Here is a 25,242-nt window from a genome sequence, read left to right as displayed (position 1 = left end):
CTCGACAAAGATGTCTCTGAATAAATCTAAGCTTCAACTGAAGGACTTGTTCACACCTATACTTTCTCAAGTTTCTAAGGGAGAAAAAAAGAAAAATCAATGTGCAATTTTTCGAATTAAACACCCATACTGATGATAGCTGAATGATTGACATTATTCTAGGATAGCCCATGCTATACAATGCTTAGGTTAGGCTAATTTCACACTTGCTTTTTTTTGCAGCGCGTTTTTAGCGCCAAAAAACGCATAGAAAAAATGCATACAAACGCTGCGTTTTTTTCAAGCATTTTTATGCGCATGCAGGAAAAAAACGCTGCGTTTTTATGCGTTTGTATGCGTTTTTAGTGCGTTTGCGGTTTTTTACACATTTTTGGACAACACCCAAAAAAAAAAAACCCATTCAACAACACACAAGACCAATGGGACGTCAATGTCGGTGTGGTATGTTAATATATAGACCCTGTCTACAGTATTCGTCAGATTTGCTTGATTCTTCTCGTGTCAACATGGATCTGCGCTGGAAGAGTTTTCACTTCAACTTGGATTTGGACATCGCGATGGCTCAGGCGTATGCAGTAGCTTGCCATGAACAAAGGAAAAGAGAGAGGCAGCGAAGACGGCAGCGGCGGCGTATGTGGATACATCCGATTGTTGAACTCCGGGAGAGCCGTGGGGCATACCACACCCTCTACAGTGAGATACAGGCAAACCCGGAGAAATTTACAGATTATATCCGGATGTCCCAAGAAAGCTTCAGGGATTTGCTTGCTCGTGTCCAACAATCCATCCGGAGACAGGACACACAGCTCCGTCGTGCGATTCCTCCTGAGGAACGGCTACTGGTGACATTACGGTACGTAATATTTAAAAACCAAGGGGTTGCGGTCTGATGGGGTTTTTTTAAATTTAGTATTCAAAACCTTGGGTAATTAGTTTTCGTGAATGTACTAATATTTTATTTTATAGTTTTACAAAATAATATACAGAAATATTAATTTTACTTCTTTCTCTGTTCACAGATTCCTGGCGACTGGAGAAACCCTATCTTCACTACACTTCCAGTACCGTATTGGAATCTCTACCTTGTCTGGAATTGTTGTGGACACCTGCCGGGCTCTCTGGAATGTTCTTTGTCCAGAATTTATGCCCCTGCCCACCGCTGAAAAGTGGATGGAAATTGCTGACAAATTCTGGACAGTATGCAATTTCCCCAACTGTTTGGGAGCTGTTGATGGTAAACACATACGGATCATCAAACCCAAAAGAACAGGATCTGAGTACTATAATTACAAAAAGTACTTTTCAATAGTACTCATGGCCAATGCGGATGCCGGATGTTTGTTTGTAGCAGTGGACATTGGAGCATTTGGCCGTGGTAATGACTCACAGGCTTTTAAAAACTCAGACATGGTCCGGAGGTTGTATGGCAACCAATTTAATTTCCCTATGCCACGGCCTCTTCCTCCCACCGAAGCTCTGCCACTGCCCTTTGTAATGGTTGGGGATGAGGCTTTTCAAATGTGCGCAAACTTATTGAAACCCTACTCCAGCCGGGACTTGGACCACACCAAAAAAATATTTAATTACAGGCTGACCAGGGCCAGAAGAACTGTCGAGTGTGCTTTTGGGATTCTTGTCTCAAGATGGCGAATTCTCGGCACAGCCATAAATCTTAAACTTCAAACGGTCGATGAAGTGGTGAAGGCATGTGTGGTTCTACATAATTTTGTGATGGCTAAAGAGCACCCGACCTTTGAACTGGACGATGATGCTCCTAACCCATTGCCTGAATTTACTCAGCACCCTCTCAGGTCATCCGTTGAAGTTGGCCAAATGAGGGACCAATTTGCGGCCTACTTTATTTCTGATGTAGGACGGGTGCACTGGCAAGATGAAATGTTGTAAGAATGTTTTCATTTGTTTATGGTAATAAAAAACCTTATTTGATACCATTACTGAGTGCACTATATTTTTTACACTCCAATTAAATAAAAAACTTCCCATGTATACCTGTGAATTTTTTGATGTTCTCACACCTGGGCAGGTAAATACACATATGAGTTAAAATGCAGCATTGCTAGTCTGCGTGAAATATATTGGAACGTAAGCAAAGCTGCATGTTAAATCTGATGTGTATTAACCAGGGCATGATTGATAACTATAACCAGGCCATGATTGATAAATAGTTATGAATATGACTTTTGAGCGACGTTGGTAGGATCGGGTTTCATGAAACCAAATTTTTTATAAAGAAAATTGTACAACTAGTGTAAAACAAAGTATGAGATTCGTTCAAAACCCAACCCCAATGCAAGTCAATGGGGAATAAAAGTCAGCATTGAGTGGATGAATGTAATCAGCTCAATTCCAACTTTTATTTAACATTAACTAACATTGTGGTAGCGTTTAGAAAGAAACTTATTTTTTTTTATACAAGTTTCACCAGTTTGTTTTTCAGGAAACCAGATCCTAGTCGGTAAAACTCGAGTTATTATACTAGGCCTTGGTATGACTATACTAGGCCTTGGTATTTATTATACTAGGCCTTGTTATTTCACATATGACTATACTAGGCCTTTGTATTTAACATATGACTATACTAGGCCTTGGTATTTCACATATGACTATACTAGGCCTTTGTATTTAACATATGTGTGTACGGCGCAGTGTGTGTGAGCGGCGCCAAAAACATTAATCAAACTTTGTTATGGTGAACCACAAATGTAAATTTATTTTTAACCATAAAAAAAACTTTATTTTTTTCTGCGTTTGGGGGCAGATGGTTGCAATTTGGGGGTGTGCAGGGAAGATGCAACACTTGCAGTTGAAGAAGGTGTTTGAGGGGAAGGGGCAACAAAACTTGTGGGGGAAGGTAGTCCAGTTAAGGGAATTAAACTAGGAACACTTGGAGGAGAGGAAATAGGTTCAGGTACATTTGTTCTAAGTGCATGTCGCCGTAAGCTTGTCTGCCTGGACCTACTTGGGCCCAATGCCCGCCTTGATTGATTTCGCCTTGAACTTGGGGCAAATATTGAGTGTAGGTCCCCCGTCTGCTGTGGCTGCTGCTGCTGCTGTGGCTGCTGCTGCGGTGGCTGCTGCTGCGGTGGCTGCTGCTGCTGTGGCTGCTGCTGCGGTGGCTGTTGTTGCTGTGGCTGATGCTCTGTGTTGGCAGTGCTCATCCTTGCAGGAGGACTGGTGGCGGCAGTGATGGTCCAGGTTTGCGGAGTGGTGGTGGTAGGGCTACTAAATGTTGTTGTAGCGGCAGGGCTGTTCCACGTTTGCCTAGTGGTGGCTGTGCTCCACGCATGCATGGGGGTGGCGGTGGTGCTCCAGACAGGAGCAGCGCTTGCCATGGTGGTGTTGGTGAAGTGACCAGCTGCACTCAGACTTGTGGTGGTGTAACGGTGGGTGTCCTGGATTTGAATAGAGGTGTCCGTGCAGTGGTATGCAGCACAAGTCGGTAGTGAGGTGAAGCGAGTCAATGGTGGCACAGGTGGAAATGACACCACTGACTGCTGCCCGTACTGATTATACTGCATAGCCTGCAAGAAAGCATTGTTGCAGGCCTGCAGCACATTTAGCTGTTGCTCAGGACTAAGGTGTTCCGCCATGCCCTTTTCAATCTTACTAAAAAAATGGTGCGCTGGTCTGTTGAGGTCGGCCTCCAGACGGTCAAGGCGCTGTTCGACAGAATTGAAGCGGTGTTCAAAGTGGTTAAAACCACGTTCCATGAGTGCAAAACTGCTTTCAACTCTGTCGGACAGCGACTTGAGGCTGGCATTAAAGGCCTCGCTCAAGTGCATAAACTCGGGCAAGACATTCCTGTCCAAGGCCCTCTGCCGCTGGCGGGTAGTGCCCGCATAACCAGTGGCAGAGACCTGGGACAGGGGAACACCTGATGGCCCAGCTTCCTGGTCACCAGCTGTCTGTGTGGCTGACCTGCAAGGTGCTTCCTGGCTGTCGGATGGCTGGGACGGGTCAGAGGACGTCCGAGGAAGGACCGCTCCAGGGCCAGGTTGCAGGGTGCTGCTCCAGGTGCTGTGGAAGAAAGGAAAATCATTACTACCATGCCTTTACAAGAAGCATCAGCTGTGGATTAGAAAAACACAGATTAATAAAAATAAAAACCCAAAATGTATAATACTTACGTTCTGGTGGCAAGGACCGGTCTTAGGAACTGCAACGCGTGATAGTGACGGTATCTAGTTCTTGTCCTTGACGCAGATCCACTGCGAACCTGGCCCTCAGCACGAACATCACTGTTGAAGCGGTCCTTGAGCGAGCGCCAACGTGTTCGGACTTTGTCCACTGTTGGAAAAAAAATAACAACATGTCACTTGTGTTTTTGATGCACGACATATGCTATCACTAAACCCAACAGTGCCATCAAGGACAATAGTCACTGCGGCACAAAACAATACTCAAAGCAGTCACTGTAGAGCCCGATGACACTGTTGGGTTTCCTGCTAGAATATATCTAGCACGAAACCCAACAGTGACATCAACGACAACAGTCACTGCGGCACAATACAGCAATACAATACTCAAAGCAGTCACTGTAGAGCCTGATGACACTGTTGGGTTTCCTGCTAGAATATATCTAGCACGAAACCCAAGAGTGACATCAAGGACAACAGTCACTGCGGCACAATACAGCAATACAATACTCAAAGCAGTCACTGTAGAGCCCGATGACACTGTTGGGTTTCCTGCTAGAATATATCTAGCACGAAACCCAACAGTGACATCAACGACAACAGTTACTGCGGCACAATACAGCAGTACAATACTCAAAGCAGTCACTGTAGAGCCCGATGACACTGTTGGGTTTCCTGCTAGAATATATCTAGCACGAAACCCAACAGTGACATCAAGGACAACAGTCACTGCGGCACAATACAGAGCAGGGAAATACTTACTAAACGCCTTTTTGGAGGATGCAGTGGCGTTGTCCCAGCCATCCATCAACGCTGCGGCCACCTCATTCCATAGCCGCCGGGTCACCACATTGTCCTTGTACAGCCGGTCACGGCTGTCCCACAACGGGGCACGCTCCTGGACCAGGCTGATGAGCTGCTCATTATCCAGGTAGACGTCTTCATCCCGTTGTGGAACCTCGACAAAACACATTCATTAGAATAATCAAATTTAAATTGAATAAAAAGTTACAAAAAAAAATACAGAAAAGATGAAAAATAGAAGATAAAAAATAAAGAACATTACAAATCATTTGATACATACATTCCGTATCACCACCGGGACTTGGCTTCGCTGCTCCTGCTCTTCGCCCTCAGTAGTCCCGTCCGCAGAAGATGACGATGTCTTTAAAAAAAAACAAAAACGTAAGAGATTTGGAGTAGCAGCAGATATACTTACCAGATGCCCGAAAATAATCACCTCACGGTCTGCTTGCGCCAATTCCTGCCGCAATGGGGAATATTCTGATTCCGAAGACATACTGCGTGTAAAAATAATAAAAATCATTAGTACATACACAATTTAAAAGGACAGGCATACGATGTAATAATACTCACATTCTTGACGCTGATAGAAGATGGGTTTGTTGGTGAATGTCTGCTCTCCAATCTGTCACTGTAGTTGTGGTACAGTGTTGGCAGACACCTCCTTTATATAGACTTTTTTTTTTTTACTTTTGAATTTTATAACTTGTCTAAATAGTGGACACCAAAAAAAAACCGCAGCGCTAAAAAAACGCATACATGCGCATTCCAGTGCGCACGTATGCGCATCCATAGGCCATAATGGCCTTTTTTAGCACAAAACGTGCGCATACGTGCGCATGCGCTTTTTTGAAGTGGTTGGGCGGACCAAAAAATGCAACATGTAGCGTCTGGAAAATAAAATCGCACACCACAAAAAAACGCAGCGCACGAAAAACGCATACGTGCGCATGCCAATGCGCACATATGCGCGACCATGTTAAATATAGGGGAAAAAAGCGCATGCGCACGTATGCACTTTTTTCCAACGCAAAAAAACGCAAAAGTGAAACCAGCCTTAGCTGTACAAACATTGACCCAAAAGTTCACATAAAGCCAAGCACCTACACTATTATACTGTGTGCAGGACTCACAATTTCAAACCCCTTCTGATCCAGCGTAAAAGTGGTCCCCTGACATCCTTTTGCTTACAAGTCGCTAGAAATTAAGTGCTGTAGCTGAAGGCGACCACAGCAGCCAATTGGTGGCATAAGTGGTCACGTGCCATATTAGTGGCATTACCACTTTGCCAGTAAATATTGCACATGGCTTCTGAGACCACTAATTTGCTTCAGTGTTCATGTGCCAATACAGCATGTCATTGCTCTTAGCTCGTAAATAAACTGGACATGATGTCGAAAGCCTCTGAGATTGAAGAGGTGTGCAGCATTTGTTTTTGTCATTTTATAACATTTGTGGTTATTTTTACACTGTAGCATATACTACCCGTAGGAATATGGTGCTAGTGTTCAGTTAGATTCTCCTCACAGCCGGTTCTGCTACTGAAATGTTTAAAGGGAATCTGTCACCCCATTTTTCGACTATGAGCTGCCGGCACAGACATCAGGGGCTTATCTACAGCATTCTGTAATGCTGTAGATAAGCCCCGATATAACCTGTAAGAGAGAAAAAGGAGTTACATTATACTCACCCAGAGGAGGTCCTCCCATCTAATGGTGACGTCCTCTTCTTTGCTGCCTGTCATGGCTCTGGCGCAGGCGCACTGCTCTGGCCTGTTGAGGGCAGAGCAGAATACTGCAGTGTGCAGGCGCAGAACCTCTCCCGGCGCCTGTGCACTGTAGGACTCTTCTCTGCCCTCAACAGGCAGGCAGTAAAGAAGAGGACGTCACCGTTAGAAGATGGGAGCCGCCGGACCGGACGGCGACACCCATCAGACCGGACCGAATTCCAGGGTGAGTATAATCTATCTCTTTTTTCTTCTCTTTCAGGTTACATCGGGGGCTTATCTAGAGCATTACAGAATGCTGTAGATAAGCCCCTGATGTCGGTGCCGACTGCTCATAGTCGAAAAATGAGGCGACAGATTCCCTTTCATAAGAATTGACTATCTGCTACCTTTCCATACTGGGCACATGAATTGGCTATGACTATGAACATCATCACCATACACATTAGATTGTTCAGGCTGAATGACTGTTCAACTGATCGTTTGGCCAGCAGCTATCTTGGTTTGCTGTCCTATATCTCTAGGCTTGTTTGGCTAAAAGCTCCTGTATTCTGTATGAAAGTATCGTGCATGCGTGGTGACGGCTTATCTCCATGGGATAACACGATTGACAGTCTGAAAATGGACATGCCGGATCAATGTTTTCCCCAACAGTCAATTGTCTGATGCCCCCTTACACATTAGACTGTTGAGCATTGTTTCAATATCGTTGGTTGACATTAGTCTAATGTGAATGGGGGTGGGCTTTAAACTATATACTTGGTACTTTACTTACCTAAATAGTCTTACTTTTACATGTCCAGCAGAAGAATGGCCTTCCAGTTTTTAAACTTCTGCATGTCACTAGTTTGACCAGTGAATCCAGGACAACAAAGTGTATTTTTAGCTAATACCGCTACTCCCATTTGAATAGAAGAAACAGTGGAGAGATGGGGTGCGCTGCATTGACAAAGATGCTAGTAGATGAAACCAGGAAATACCGATAGATGAAACCATTGTTTCTTCTCCTCAAATTAACTTGAGAGTCTACAGCACCCAATATTTTCAAGCTGTTTGGATTGTTGTGTTTCACGCAACTCCATGAGGTGAGCAATTCCCAGCACCTTGATTCCCCTTATATACTGGATAAGACCCTGTTGTGCTATTGTTTTTCCAGGTTTTCATTTATTTTCATCTGAATATTTGCACAAAACCTACTGTAGGTTTACATTGTTCAGCTGTAGAGACTTTTAAATTGTGCTGACCATCTTGTGTACAGCTCCATCCCTTTAGGCCTTCTTGACAGGTCCATTTTTTAAGTGCATATGTGGTCCATTTTTTAATGATGGCAAATACGGACATATGCAAATCCATTACATTCAATGGTGGTGCGCACATGTCAGGTTTTTCACAAAAACCGTGAGTCCGTGTGAAAAACCCGCAAACATATCCCTTTTTTTTTAACATGCCAAGGGCAAAATGCATGCTGCATACGTGCACACTGATGACACAGATGACATCTGCCAGATCTATTTTATTCTTGTCTTTTCATCAAATTTTGAGCGATGTCCAGTTCTAGATAATGTCACTGTTACGCTGGGCAGCATGGTGGGTTAGTGGTTAGCACTGCAGCCTTGCAGCACTGGAGTTTGTGTGGGTTTCCTCCAGGTTCTCCAGTTTCCTCCCACAATCCAAAGACATACTGATAATGAATTTTGATTGTTAGCCCTATCGGGGACAGTGATGATAATATGTGCAAACTGTAAAGCACTGCGGAATATGTTGGCGCTATGTAAAAATAAAGATTATTATTATGCCAAATGAAACCTACTTCTTGATGATTGTTTTCACAGTGTTCCATGGTATATCTAATGATTTTGTAAAGAAAAAAAGTACCCTTCTCCTAAGGCCAGGTTCACATTGCGTTAATGGCCCTGCGTTCAACGGGATCCGTTACATAGCGGCACTAACGCTATGTAACGGATGCACTAACGCACCCATTGGCCGCAATGATACTAATGCATCCAAACGCATGCCAAAATCAGCATGATGCGTTACTTCATGACGTACACTTGAACGCGGACTGCAGCTTTCAGGGGTGCGTCATGTAGTAACGCATCATGCTAATTTTGGCATGCGTTTGGATGCGTTAGTATCATTGCGGCCAATGGGTGCGTTAGTGCATCCGTTACATAGCGTTAGTGCCGCTATGTAATGGATCCCATTGAACGCAGGGCCATTAGCGCAATGTGAACCTGGCCTAACTGATATCATTAGACAATGAGATCCCTTTTTTGTGTAGTAAGGTGTTTACAGACCGTTGCTTTGGGTGTAGAATGCAACTAAGAAAATACCAGGAAAATCCTACTAGAACAGGTACATTTTATATGGTTTTGACTGTAAATGATGGCGGATCTGTACAGACTTTAATTGAACATGAGTTTAAATGTGATTGGCTAATTATATACACAATGAAATTTTCAACTAGTAAATATCTTATTAAAAAATAACTATACAGTGGCAGGTAAAAGTTTGGTCACCACTGGTCAAAGTTACTCTTATTGTGAACAGTTAAGCAAGTTGAAAATGAAATAATGTCCAAAATGGCTAAAGTTAAAGAAGGCATATTTTCTTTGTGTTTTAGGCAAAAAAAACTTCATCTTTTACATTTTAAAAATGACAAAAAGGAAAATGAGTCAATGTAAAAGTTTGGGCACCCTGCATGGTTAGTACCTAGTATCACCCCCTTTTGCAAATATTACAGCTTGTAAACACTTTTTCTAGCCAGCCAAGAGTCTTTCAATTCTTGTTTGAGGGATTTTCATCATTTACAATGATGTTCAGATTAGGGGACTGTGGGGGCCATTATAAAACCTTGAGCTTGCAACTTTTGCAAGCATGTTCCCCGTGCCATTGGCTGCAACACAACCACAAAGCATGATTCATCCACCCCCATGCTTAGCGTTTGGCGAGATGTTCTTTTCCTGAAATTCTGTGCCCTTTTTTCTCCACACATACCTTTGATCATTGTGACTAGTTGTATTTTATCTTTATCGGTCCACAGGACTTGTTTCCAATATGCATCAGGCTTTTATAGATGTTCTTTTGCATACTTCTAATGCTGAATTTTTTGATGAGGTTATAGGAGAGGTTTTCTCCTGATGACTCTTCCATGAAGGCCAAATTTGTGCAGGTATCTCCGAACAGTAAAACAATGTACCACAACTCCAGAGTGCTAAATCTTTCTGAAGGTCTTTTGCAATCAAGTGTGGGTTCTGATTTACCTCTCTAGCATTCCTACAAGCAGCTCTCATTGATATTTTGCTTGGTCTTCCAGACCTTATCTTGACCTCAGCTGTACCTGATAACTGCCATTTCTTAATTAAATTTCAAACTGATGAAAGGTCAACTTGAAAATGCTTTGTCATCTTCTTATACCCTTCTCCTGCTTTCTGGACCACCACCATTTTCATTTTCAGAGTGCTAGGCAGCTGCTTAATAGAACCCATTGCTGTTGTTTTTTAGCCCAAGGTTAGAGGGGGCTGGGTTTTCATAAAGCTAGGACATTTGCATCACCTGGCCCTTACTACCAAGGATATTGAACAACCCATAACCCTAATAGGCTATTTAAGGTCTGAAACAGTGGTCCAAATAATCTGAGCATACAAATCTCTAAGGGTGCCCAAACTTTTCCTTTTTGTAATTTTTAAAATGTAAAAAGCGACAATTTTTTTTGCCTAAAATACAAAGGAAATATGTCATCTTTAATGTTAGCCCTATTTGAGATTATTTCATTTTCAACTTGCTTAACTGTTCACAATAACAGTAATTTTGACCAGGGGTACCTAAAATTTTGCATGACACTGTAGGTATAGTTTAAACATCCTTTCCTCCAGTGCAATGATCATGGGATTGATCTTAAATGAGTGAATTTTCTTGCAAAGTGATTTGATATGGCAATCAATATTAAGCTATGAAATATTCCATTTAAATTGTACAAGGTGTCTGACCTGTTATCAGCAATGGCATGGTGCTTAAAGGGAAGGTGCTGTGATTTTTATTTTTGTATTAATAATTATTGATTATACAATCGATTATTTTTAATACAAAATTAAACTTTAATCATTTTTTATTTATTGACTTTCATGTTTGCCACTGGGGGCTGCCATTTTCACTAGTGGGAGTGTAAGTGTCTAGGCACGACACTTGCACACCTCACTTGCGGCAGCCATGGGCATAAGAGCCAACGGTCGGATTCTAACTGTATCTCTTACATTGAGGCCTCTCCTCCTGCCTCTTAGCTGTGACCTGGGCACACTCTACTGGGCTGTCCAGGTCACAGCTGTGGGAGGAGATCATGGCCATTTTGTTGTAGCCCGCAGCGTATGCTGTGAGCTTTATTTTCCCCTGTCGTTGCACACACTTCTCAGTGCGCGCAATGACAGGAGCTGCCGGTAACACCGCCGGTCAGTGCGTTGCGGGGTCATGTTGCCACATGTCAGCATGACCCCGCATCTGTGACTGTCACCCGTGGTAACGCTACCGCCGATACTGTCAGTCACAGCGCTGCGGGATCATGCTGGCAGATATCAGTGTGATTCCGTAGCTGACTGTGACCTGCAGTAAAAAAGCAGGTGTGGGGCGATGAGACTACTGCTCCCATCGGGCTATATCTGATGGGAGAGTTGTCTCATCTGCCGGCGCCTGTGTTCACTGTTAAAAAAAGCTAAATTACATACATCTCTATATATAAAAGTGAATGTATGAATATATGTGTGCAGAGGCGTAGCTAGAGCTTTTGGCACCCCACCGCCCCACCCCCGGGCGGTTAATGGCCTGCTCGGATGCGGCGTCTGGAAAGGAATAAAATGGCCGCGCTTGGGAGGGGGTACCGGCCTGGGCGGTTACTGGTTAGGGATGTTAATGATTAATCACACAGACATTCTGACACACTGCCTGCGACAGTGCTCCCAGGCAGCACAGACAGTAATGTGCAGGCTCAGCTCCGCCTCCTCTGCCCGTGGCCGCAGTATAAGTTACACTTACACAGGCTGCCTGCGGCTGCCTGCTGTGTGTGTGACTGTGTGACACTGACGAAGGAAGCCGCCCGCAAGGAGAGCTCAGCAGCTGACTGAGCATGGAGGGAGGCTGGGGAGAGGCAGCGCGTCCTCCTCCCAAATGGTGAGTGACCCACCTGCGCTAGCCGCTGCCAAAATCTCCTGCTATACACACAGTCTTCTCCTGTCACTGTGCCTCGGCCGCCTCCACGCTTCTCTCCCACAGCACAGAGAGGAGGAATTTCTGCTCCTGCCGTGCTGCGCCGCCCCCACACACGTGCCGCCTGGGGCGGCCTGCCCCCCCCCCCGCACCCCCTTTCCTATGCCACTGTATGTGTGTGTATCACCAACCAGTCATGAAGTATCTTTCATTTTACCAGAGCTGTTCAAAAGAAGCTGATCTGTGATTGGTTGCTATGAGCAACAGTTTTCCTTGCAACCAATCACTAAGCATCTCTCATTTCACCAGAGCTGGTTAAAAGTAGCTGAGCTGTGATTGTTTGCTATGAGCAAGTTTTACCACTTGACAACACCTCAGCAGACACTGACATGGTTGGAGAAATCTAGCATCCCTGGGAACATAAGCTCCCAGCCATTGTCTGCCGCCCTGAAAGGAGCAGAGAGCACTTGACAGAAATAAATCCCTCCCTCCGTGCCTATATCCCCATCACACATTCTCTATCTCATAGGCACATCTTCCCTCTTAAAGGGATCTGTAACGAATGGAAGCGGAGGCAGAGATGGTGAAGTTCACATTCGTTTTTATTTTTTAAGTGGAACCTCGGGACCATGGTCCGGGGGGATCCGAATGGGGTGTGACTAGTGAGCCCCAGGCACCCGTAGTAAAGCCCCTCAGGCAGGGCCAGAATGGAATACCCGGAGGACACAGGTGCAACCTCCAGTTAGACCCCGAGCACGTGGCAGCTGTCCCAGCGGGACCAAAAGGGATAACAAAAGCTACAGCAGAGTCCGTAATGCGCTGGGTCCTGGATCCGGTTAGTTGGTAAGGAGTCGGTTCCAGTGACCTTCACACAGTCCTTGGACTCGGATGGCTGTAAGCGGAAAGGGATGGCTTAGGCCCAGATGGTTGCTGATATAACCAGGTAACACAGGATACTGATATGCTTTGGAAACAGACAGCATTAGACAATGCACAGAGACTGCAGATGCAGTGCAGACAGGTTAGCATGAGAACCGGATGTAGCAATGATAGATACTCATTGCTCCGGTAATCTCCCTATGGAGGAGAGGCCAGAAATAGCAGCCAGTGTGCTGCCATTGGTTGATTGCATTTTTTGAATAATGCACGCTGCCCCTTTAAGAAGGCAAGAGGGCGGGCGTGCGTGCCCTGATAGCCTTAGTTACAGATCTCCTCACAGGACGCCAGGAGGAGGAGGCAGGAGGGAGGACAGAATGCTGAGCAGCAGCATGAGAGGCTCGAGGTGAGTGCCCAGAACGGAGAGCAGCGGCAGGCCTGGACGCAGCGCCAGGACGGGGCCAGGTGTAACAGCGGCATACCTGGGCGCAAAGCCAGGATGGGGACCGGGTGTAACAGGATCATTGGTATGGAAGTGAGAGCAAATCCAGGGCTTTGGTTTTGACCCCAGGCCTCTCTTAAAGGGATCCCTGGTATGGAAGTTAGGACCGTTCCACTCAGCTCTGTGGTTCTGACCCCAGGGTCTCTTAAAGGGATCATTGGTATGGAAGTTAGAGCAAATCCACTCTGCGCTTTGGTACTGACCCCAGGCCTTTCTTAAAGGGATCTCCGGTATAGAAGTCAGGGCAAATCCATCCAGCGCTTTAGTTCTGACCCCAGGCTCTCTTAAAGGGATCTCCTGTATGGAAGTTAGGGCAAGTCTCTCAACACTCTAATTCTGACCCCAGGGATCTATTAAAGGGATCATTGGTATGCAAGTCACGGCAAATCCACTCAGCGCTCTGGTTCTGATCCCAGTCTCTCTTACAGGGATCCCCGGTATGGAAGTCTGGTCAAATCCACTCTGCGCTTTGGTACTGACCCCAGGCCTCTCTTAAAGGGATCTCCGGTATGAAAGTTAGGGTAAATCCCTCAGTGCTCTGATTCTCACCCCAGGCTTCTATTAACCCCTTCACTACCAAGGGTGGTTTGCACGTTAACTACCGGGCCAATTTTTACAATTCTGACCACTGTCCCTTTATGAGGTCATAACTCTGAAACGCTTCCGTGGATCCCGGTGATTCTGACATTGTTTTCTCGTGACATATTGTACTTCATGTTAGTGGTAAAATTTAATTCATATAACTTGCGTTTATTTATGAGAAAAATGGAAATTTGGCGAAAATTTTGAAAATTCCGCAATTTTCCAACTTTGAATTTTTATGCCCTTAAATCACAGAGATATGGCACACAAAGTTAATAAGTAACATTTGCCACATGTTTACTTTACATCAGCACAATTTTGGAACCAAAATTTTTATTTGTTAGTAAGATATAAGGGTTAAAAGTTGACCAGCGATCTCTCATTTTTGCAACACCATTTTATTTTTACGGACCACATCACATTTGAAGCCACTTTGAGGGGTCTATATGATAGAAAATACCCAAAAGTGACACCATTCTAAAAACTGCACCCCTTAAGGTGCTTAAAACCACATTCAAGGAGTTTATTAACCCTTCAGGTGCGTCACAGGAATTTTTTGAATATTTAAAAAAAATTAACATTTAACTTTTTCACAAAAACATTTTCACAAAAAAAATTACTTCAGGTTCAATTTTTTTTATTTTACCAAGTGTAACAGGAGAAAATGGACTGCAAAAATTATTGTGCAATTTGTCCTGAGCACGCTGATACCTGATATGTGGGGGGAACCACTGTTTCGGCGCATGGCAGAGCTCAGAAGGGAAGGAGCGCCGTTTGACTTTTTCAATGCAAAATTGGCTGGAATTCTGATCGGACGCAATGTCGCGTTTGGAGAGCCCCTGATGTACCTAAACAGTGGAAACCCCCCACAAGTGACCCCATTTTTGAAACTAGACCCCCTAAGGAACTTATCTAGATATGTGGTGAGAACTTTGAACCCACAAGGGCTTCACAGAAGTTTATAATGTACAGCGGTACAATTAAAAAATCATATTTTTTCCACAAAATGATCTTTTCACCCCCAATTTTTATTTTCCCAAGGGTAACAGGACCCTAAAAGTTATTGTGTAATTTGTCCTGAGTACGCTGATACTCCATATGTGGGTGTAAATGACTATTTGGGCACATGGCAGAGCTCGGAAGGCAAGCAGCGCCATTTGACTTTTTTGGCTGGAATTGAGATCAGAAACCATGTCGCGTTTGGAAAGCCCCTGATGTACCAAAACAGTGGAAACCCCCCACAAATGACCCCATTTTGGAAACTAGACCCCCCAAGGAACTTATCTAGATGTGTGGTGAGAACTTTGAACCCCCAAGTGCTTCACAGAAGTTTATAACGCCCAGGCGTGAAAATAACAAAAAAAAAATTTTCCACAAAAATGATATTTTTGACCCAAAATGTTTATTTTCCTAAGGGCAACAGGAGAAATAGGACCCCAAAAGTTGTTTTGCAAATTGTCCTGAGTAGGCTGATACCCCATATGAGGGGGTAAAACACTGTTTGGGTGCATGGCAGAGCTTGGAAGGGAAGGAGCACCATTTGACTTTTTCAACGCAGAATTGGCTGGAATTGAGATCAGATGCCATGTTGCGTTTGGAGAGCACCTGATGTGCGCAAATAGTGGAAACCCCCAATTCTAACCCTAACCCTAGCCCTAGCCCTAACCCTAACCCTAACCCTAGCCCTAACCCTAACCCTAGCCCTAACCCTAACCCTAGCCCTAACCCTAGCCCTAACCCTAACCCTAGCCCTAACCCTAATGGGAAAATGGAAATAAATACATTTTTTAAATTTTATTATTTTTCCCTAACTAAGGGGGTGATAACGGGGGGTTTGATTTACTATTTATGGCGGTTTTTATGTTTGACAGCTGTCGCACGCTAAAAGACGCTTTTTATTGTAAAAATAGTTTTTGCATCACCACATATTGAGAGTTATAATTTTTCCATATTTTGACCCACCGAGTCATGTGAGGTCTTATTTTTTGTGGGACGAGTTGACGCTTTTATTGGTATCATGTTCGGGCATGTGACATTTTTTGATCGCTTTTTATTTCGTTTTTTGGGACGCAGAATTTATAAAAACCAGCGTTTCATGAATTTCTTTTGGGTGGTGCGTTTACGCCGTTCCAGGTGCGGTAAAATTTATAAGGCGGTTTTATTCTTCGGGTCAGTACGGTTACAGCGATACCTCATTTAGGTCGTTTTTTTATGTTTTGGCGCTTTTATGCAATAAAAACAATTTTATATAAAAATAATTATTTTTGCATCACTTTATTCTGCGAGCTATAACTTTTTTATTTTTTCGCTGATGATGCTGTATGGTGGCTCGTTTTTTGCGGGACAAGATGACGTTTTCAGCGGTACCATGGATATTTATATGCGTCTTTTTGATCGCGCGTTATTGCACTTTTTGTTCGGCGGTATGATAATAAATCATTATTTTTTGCTTCGTTTTTTATTTTTATTTTTTAAGGGGTTCGCTTAAGGGGCTAACTATTGGGAGAGTTTTATAGGGCGGGTCGTTATGGACGCGGCGATACCAAATATGTGTACTTTTATTGTTTTGTTTTTTTTTAATTTCCAAAAAATGAATTTATTGGGGAATATTTTTTTTTTTTTTTTAATTTATTTGGCGATTTTTTTTTAATTATTTTTACACTTTTCTTTTATTTTTCTTTTACTTTATTACAATGTCCCAGGGGGGACAACACTGTCCTGTGACAGATCGCTGATCTGTCACATCACAGATCACTGTGACAGATCAGCGATCTGTCACAGGCACTGCACAGGCTTCCTCATGCCTGCGCTTTGCAGGCACTGAGGAAGTCAGCTTCCTGCAGGCCCCCGGAGGTCCCCGTCGCCATATTGGATCCGGGGACCTGCAGGAAAGGAGTCCCCCGCAGCAGCGCTGCACATTGCGCTGCCGTGGGGGGCTCAGGGAAGCAAGGAGGGAGCCCCCTCCCTGCCGATGCTTCCCTTTAACCCCCGGTACACCGCGATCGTGTTTGATCGCGGTGTGCAAGGGGTTAACGTGTCGGGGGCGGTCCGTGACCGCCCCTGACACATTGTGCCGGGTGTCAGCTTTGATAATTAGCTGACACTCGGCCGCGATCAGCGGCGCTCACCACGTGGGCGCCGCTGATCGCGATGACGTAATATTCCGTCCATGGTAATTAGGTCCATGGTCACATGGACGGAATATTACGTCATTTGTAGGTAAGGGGTTAAAGGGATCATTGGTATGGAAGTCAGGACAAATCCACTCAGCGCTCTGGTTCTGACACCAGGCCTCTCTTAAAGGGATCCCTGGTATGGAAGTTAGGACCGTTCCACTCAGTGATGATGTGGGATATTAGGGGTAGTAGTCTGGTGGCTTTGGCTGATGGGATGATGTGGGATATTAGGGGTAGTAGACCGGTAGCTCTGGCTGTCGGGATGATGTGGGATATTAGGGGGAGTAGTCCGGTGGCTGTAGCTGGCGGGATGATGTGGGATATTAGTGGTAGTAGTCCGGTGGCTCTGGCTGACGGGATGATGTGGGATATTAGTCATAGTTGTCTGGTGGCCCTGGCTGATGGGGTGATGTGGGATATTAGGGGTAGTAGTCCGGTGGCTTTGACAGGATGATGTGGGATATTAGGGGTAGTAGTCTGGTGGCTCTTGTTGACGGGACGACGTGGGATATTAAGGGTAGTAGTCCGGCAGCTCTGGCTGATGGGATGATGTGGGATATTAGGGGTAGTAGTCCAGTGGCTCTGACGGGATGATGTGGGATATTAGGGGTAGTAGTCCGGTGGCTCTGGCTGATAGGACGATGTGGGATATTAGGGGTAGTAGTCCGGTGGCTCTGGCTGATGGGACGATGTGGGATATTAGGGGTAGTAGTCCGGTGGCTCTGGCTGATGGGATGATGTGGGATATTAGGGGTAGTAGTCCGGTGGCTCTGGCTGACGGGATGATGTGGGATATTACAGCGAATGTAGCTGTGTGGAGTGGTTGGGGCTCTACACTCAGCTTTATATATATACAGTGCCTTGCGAAAGTATTCGGCCCCCTGGAACTTTCCAACCTTTTCCCACATATCATGCTTCAAGCATAAAGATACCAAATGTAATTTTTTGATGAAGAAACAACAACAAGTGGGACACAATTGTGAAGTTGAATGAAATTTATTGGTTATTTTAAATTTTTGTGGAAATTGAAAAACTGAAAAGAGCGGCGTGCAATATTATTCGGCACTTTTAACTTTGTTGCGCAACCTTTTGCTGTGATTACAGCTGCAAGTCGCTTGGGGTATGTCTCTATAAGTTTGTACATTGAGAAACTGAAATTCTTGCCCATTCTTCCTTGGCAAACAGCTCGAGCGCAGTGAGGTTTCATGGAGATTGTTTGTGAACAGCAGTTTTCAGCTCTTTCCACAGATTCTCGATTGGATTCAGGTCTGTACTTTGACTTGGCCATTCTAACACCTGGATACGTTTATTTGTGAACCATTCCATTGTAGATTTTGCTTTATGTTTGGGACCATTGTCTTGTTGGAAGACAAATCTCCCTCCCAGTCTCAGGTCTTTTGCAGACTCCAACAGGTTTTCTTTAAGAATAGTCCTGTATTTGGCTCCATCCATCTTCCCATCAATTTTAACCATCTTCCCTGTACTTGCTGAAGAAAAGCAGGCCCAAACCATGATCCTGCCACCACCATGTTTGACAGTGGGGATGGTGTGTTCAGGGTGATGAGCTCTGTTGCCTTTACGACAAACATATTGTTTCGCATTGTTGCCAAAAAGTTTGATTTTGGTTTCATCTGACCAGAGCACCTTCTTCCACATGTTTGGTGGGTCTCCCAGGTGGCTTGTTGCAAACTTTAAACAACACTTTTTATGGATATCTTTGAGAAATGGCTTTCTTCTTGCCACTCTTCCATAAAGGCCAGATTTGTGCAGTGTACGACTGATTGTTGTCCTATGGACAGACTGTCCCACTTCAGCTGTAGATCTCTGCAGTTCATCCAGAGTGATCATGGGCCTCTTGGCTGCATCTCTGATCGGTCTTCTCTTTGTTTGAGATGAAAGTTTAGAGGGAGGCCGGGTCTTGGTACATTTACAGTGGTATGATACTCCTTCCATTTCAATATGATCGCTTGCATAGTACGCCTTGGGATGTTTAAAGTTTTGGAAATTATTTTATATCCAAATCCGGCTTTAAACTTCAACACAACAGTATCACGGACCTGCCTGTTGTGATCCTTGGTCTTCATGATGCTATCTGTGCATCAAACAGAGCCCTGAGACTATCACAGAGCAGGTGCATTTATTCGGAGACTTGATTACACACAGGTGGATTATATTTATCATCATTAGTCATTTAGGACAACATTGGATCATTCAGAGATCGAAAATGAACTTCTGGAGTGAGTTTTCTGCACTGAAAGTAAAGGGGCCGAATAATATTGCATTCCCCACTTTTCAGTTTTTGACTTTCCACAAAAATTTATAATAACCAATAAATTTCGCTCAACTTCACAATTGTGTTCCATTTGTTGTTGATTCTTTACCAAAAATTAACATTTGGTATCTTTATGTTTGAAGCATGATATGTGGGAAAAGGTTGAAAAGTTCCAGGGGGCCGAATACTTTCGCAAGGCACTGTAGATATAACCATTATAATTTGTTATAACTAACCGTAGTTAGTTACTATGTCCGGGCAGCGCCGGGCTCTTCAGCTAGTATTCACATAAAAATGAAAAAAAACATTATACTGACCTCACACCAAATCCCCGATGCCCTCGTCTCCTAGAAATAATTTAAAATAATAAACCAACCTATACGCACCTTTCCCCTGTAGTCCAGGTAATCAAGATTGTCCCACGGCGATCTCACGTGTAGAACAGTCACATTGGGAGATGTGACTGCTCTACCCCACCGCCGGCGTTAACACTGCCAGGAGGTAATCCTCCCACAGTGTATCACTGCGCAGCCATGAGAGTTCAACGGAGTTCATCAGCTCGGTGCTCTCCCTTACGGCACCGCTGTGTGAGAACTTTCCTATGCAGCAGTGGTGCCATAAGGGAGGAGCACCTGATGAACTCCATTGAACTCTCACAGAAGCACAGTGATACACTGCAGGAGTAATTACCTCCTGTCAGTGTATTGCCGGCTGTTTTTGAGAGCAGTCATATTACTGATATGACTGCTCTCAAAGTGATCAGGATCGTCATGGGACATTATGGCTTATCTTCTCGGTGGACAGGTGAGGAATATTTGTGGTTTATTATTTTATTTTTGTTGCAGGAGACAAGGGTGTCGGTGGATTAGGCATTCAGTAAGTATGGTTTAATTAAGATTATTAAAGGAATCTGTGTCATTATTTCAAATAAAGGACTTTATTCTGGCTGTGTCTTTTTTTCCACTAGCTGAAGAGCCCGGCGCTGCCCAGGCATAGTAACTAACTGCGGTTAGTTATAACAAATTATTGTTAGGGACGGCGGAACGCACTAAATATTAAATAACGTAAAGTGCATTCGCCGCCCGGGGTCCAACGTGCAGAAGGTGTTAACACTGCTGCTAGATATGGTGGACGTACAATATGGCGGTATAACGCACGCGGGTTGAATGTCACTCGGGTGCGCTGAGCGATCTCTGTTTATTCACAGAGACACCTAAGTGCTAAACACAAAAGGCTGAGCCTGTTAACGTCACAGGTCTCAGAGAAGTGCATGTACGGTATATGGTCACAGGAGCTGGGCCCTAGGCAGAGGGTCAGCGTCCGTCTAGACCTACCGTGTGTGCGGCATCGCTACTGCGGATGCCAAGAGGAGCTGCCGACTGCAGCGCAGCGACAGACACTGCCACTAATTGACAATGCCCGGTAGCAGGCGCACTGTTCGACGCTAGCACTGTGGAGGATGCTATTGTGGCTGTACCTTGCCACTGGCTGGCACAGACTCTAAACCTAAGTCCCTATACACACTCATAATATCAGAGGGAGGGGATCTTAATGAGTCATTCGCAGGTACATGCATCCATCATCATTCACACAGTTATCCACTAGAGTCTATACTAGCACATGGCCGAGCGGTCATGTGAACCTTTTATAGCCGAGACCTTCCAGAAGCTTCCAGATCCCTGAGATGGACCAATCAGATCAAGAGAAGGACCTGGGCATGTTACTCCCAATCTCCAAAGGGAGATCGTCTCGTGAGCATGCCCAGTAGAGCGACGGGAGGACTTAACCTCTGGAGTAGCTTGTTGCTGAGCAGCCTGTGATGCTATTGCTGGCCCAGAGGTGGCAGCAACAGCCAGACCCACAGACCTGGTCTGAGCAAAGCGTCTGGGACACCATGACTGCTGTGCAGGCTCCTGAGTGGTCGGTGGAGAATGGGAGACCACTGAATGCAAGGCTTTGGATTCTTGCTGTGCAGCTGCAGGAACCCGACGCCTAACAATTATAATGATTATATCTATATATAAAGCTGAGTGTAGAGCCCTGCCCACTCCGCATAGCCACATTCACTATAATATCCCATTAGCCAGAGCCACTGGACTACTACCCCTAATATCACACATCATCTCATCAGCCAGAACCACTGGACTACTATCCCACATCATCCCATCAGCCAGAGCTATCAGACCACTACCCCTAATATCCCACATCGTCCTGGATGTCTCAGTAACCCCACAAATATTACCCCACTTACCATCATTTCAGGGCAAGTGGGAAGAGTGAGACTAAGCACCAGATTTGGTGCATCTTATAAATGTGCCTTTTCTGGGGCGGCTGAGAGCTGATGTTTTTAGCCAGGGGGGTCAATATCCATGGCCCCTTCCTAGGCTATTAATATCAGCCCATAGCTGTCAGCATAGTCTTTGATGGTTATTAATTATAGGGGTACCCCACATCATTTTTTTGGGAAGGATCCCCCATTTTAATAGCCAGTAAAGGCTAAGTACACAGCTGTGAGCTGATATTAATAGCCTGGGTAGCTCCATGGGTATTACCTCCTTCTCAGGCTATAAATATCTTCCCCCAGCTGTCGGCTTTCCGTCTGCTGGTTATTAAAATTACGCAGGAGCCCACGCAATTTTTTTTCATTTTTTTCCTTTAAAATTAACAGTTGCTGTCTGGTAACAACCTTTAAATGTTCGTTCTGTTAACGCTCCTACATAGGATGGTAACAATGTGTGCATAGGTTTGTGTGTATTTGTGTTTACTTATCAGTTTAGTAATGAGGGTGCCAGACTAAGTGTGAGCGTGTGAGTGTGAACGTGAGCTTCAGCGTGTGAGTGTGAGTGTGAATGTGAGCATCAGCATGTGAATGTAAGTGTGTCAGCATGTGAGTGTGAGTTTGAGCATCAGCGTTTGAGTGTGAGCATCAGCATGTGAGTGTGAGCATGAGTGTGAACGTGAACATGTGCATCAGCATGGGAATGTGAGTGTGAGTGTCAGCATGTGAGTGTGACCGTCAGTGTGTGAGTGTAAGCGTGAGCATCAGCATGTGAGTGTGAGCATCAGCCTGTGAGTGTGAGCGCCTGTGTATGGATGTGAGCATGAGCGTCAGCGTGTGTGTGAGCGTGAGTGTGAATTCAAGTGTGAGCATCAGCATGTGAGTGTGAGAGTGAGCGTGAGTGTGAGCATCAGCATGTGAGTGTGAGTTTCAGCACATGAGTGTAAGCATGAACGTGAGTGTGAGTATAAGTGTCAGCATGTGAGTGTGAGCATCAGAGTGTGAGTATGAGCGTAAGTGTCAGCGTCAGCATATGAGTGTGAGCGTCAGCGTCAGCGTGTGAGCGTGAGTGTCAGCGTGTGAGTGTGAATGTAAGTCAGTGTGTCAACGTCAGCGTGTGAGCAAGATACAGAGAGCAGCACCAACAGAATCCTTGCTGCCTGCCATCCTCGGTGACTGTCTACATGTCAGTATAACTAGTCACCAACAAAATGGCTCCGCACTGTGTTCCTAAATGTCATCCTCTCTTAACCCTTATCAAACAACAAGCAAGGAAAGGAGAGGAGTGACCTCACACACATGTGAGCAGATTCAGCCCATATTTACTGCAGTGCAGTAATGTGAGCTAGTTGTACACTAAGTTTTTTTCAAATTTCAGTAGCTTCTCCCCCTAGTGTTTAAAAGTGGAAATACCAAACTTTTTAAAATTACTTTCACATTTTACTGAATTATAAACAAATGATAATATAGTTTAAGAAAATGTTAACATTAATTCTTTACAAAAAATTTTTGATGGCACCTTCCCTTTAACTCAAGCATTCTAGGCACGAGATCTAGTTTGGAAATGGGGTGTAATAAAGAAAAAAAATCTAAAAATGAATAAATAATTATGATTGATGAGATTGTGTTATTTAAGTTATTTCCCATTCGAGACCCACTTATTAATAAGTAGAAACCTGAGCTGCAAATATGTAACAATTAGCTTGTGGTTATCAAACACTTGTAGTGCCTCATTGCTATAAAATCATGAATGACATCTCAAGGACTCTGTGTTGTCTGTCTGCTAAGATCATTTGTGAACTTCTGTGCAAGAGTGGATCTGGAAGGTGAAGCGGTACCAGACAGTTTATACTAATACATATATCCTGCACAGATTGAAGTTACTTGAGTTAAAAAGACTTATCTGGCCGCATATTATTTTCTTGGCTAATGCAGGAGAACATGCTTGTTAACACCTGTTCTCGCCTTGCATGGTGGTATTTGAATCTGTCTACTCTGTGTTAAATTTAAGTATGATTGACAAAACAGTCAGGTCCTATCCAGATTCTGAGAAAATAATTAATTTTTAGAAAATATTTATTGTATACATTTATTTTAGATGAAGGTGTGGGTAATATAGATTATAATTTATCCATTAAATATATGAGGGAAAATAAATGCAAGAGCGTAATTGATTCTTATCCACGTTAAAGGGTTGGTATTTATAAGTAGAACCCCTCACCTTGTGTGGATGTGTGAGACACAGTACTTATAGAGCCTGAATATCAGATGCAGCGGATTCCATGAAAACAGTAGATTTAAATGACAGGATAGGAAGTAATTTCTGCGCTCTGCGTGAATGGTTATACTGAAGAAGAAGAAGGAGTCATTTGATTCTGAAGTGCGATGACAATAAACCTACAATTCTATTACCAATATTTGTGTCATATTCCGGAGAGTGCAGAAATTACTTTCTATCCTGCTATTTAAATATATGAGGGAGATATACTTAGTAATCATATTGGAACTCTGTCTGCACCACATATTTTGGACTATTTTCACACCACATTAGACAGTCTAAATTAGCATTTTTACATGCTTTAGCACTACAGAGTGCAATATTATTGTTTGTTATTGAAATGAATACTCCTAGTTTGCACCTGTACACACTGGTGTTCTGATTTGGAAGTGCCACACAATTGCCACATAATTGTATATGGATGAGTAATTAAATTACTAAAAATGTTTCAATGCTTTTTTGGATTATTATGTAACATCGAAATGTACCACAGACCACATAATAGTATATGATGAGTAATTGAATACAGAAAAATTTTTCAATGCTTTTTGGATTGTTATGTAACACCAAAATGTACCACAGACCACATAATCACATATGGATGAGTAATTGAATACAGACACATTTTTTCAACACTTTTTGGAGAGTTATATACCACCCTAATGTCACAGAAAGCACTTAATACTCTATTTATAACTAATTGAATCCAGAAAATTTTTTGAATGCTTTTTGGAGGATTATATACCACAGAAATGTATCCCAGAGGATGTAATACTCCATGGATGAGTAAAGGAATCCAGAAAAAAAATTCAACGTTTTTCGGAGTGTTATATGACACAGAAATGTACTCCAGAGCACTGAATACTCTATGCATGGGCAGACATACCGCATGTGCAGCGGCCCAAAGATGGAGGGGCCTCTTCAGGGTGGCTTATAATGAGGCTAATCTGACCTGTTTATCTGGCCCTGAGGCTCCAGGAAGCCCTGGCCAGATTGCCCTCATGTGCGGTGGGCAGGGAGTGATCCCTTCAGCTCCGCTGCCTACAAGAGAAAATAGCAGTGGAACGGAGCTGCAGGGATCCGTCCTGCTTCCTGCCCACGCTTCCTCTATCTGACACAGTGCAGCTGGATGACACCATCATTCAGCATGGCACTGCTAGAGAGAGTAAGCTGCCAGTGACGGTGAGGCTTCAGCTGCGGGAGAGTGTGTGGAGAGGTGAGAGGTGCTGTGTGTGTGTTTTGTTGTGTGTATGTGTGTTGTGTGTGTGTGTAGAGATGAGTGGTGGTGTGTGTGTGCGTGCATGCATAGCGCTGCAGAGGAATGTGCAGAGAGGTGAATGGTGCTGTGTGTGTGTCTGTGTGTGTAGGTGGAGGAGAGGGCAATGATGGGCGTAA

Source organism: Dendrobates tinctorius, unplaced genomic scaffold, assembly GCF_039654945.1.
Source record: "Dendrobates tinctorius isolate UK_male_01 unplaced genomic scaffold, ASM3965494v1 ptg000209l, whole genome shotgun sequence".
Classification (NCBI taxonomy): Eukaryota; Metazoa; Chordata; class Amphibia; order Anura; family Dendrobatidae; genus Dendrobates; species Dendrobates tinctorius.
Note: the sequence above shows the minus strand (reverse complement) of the source record.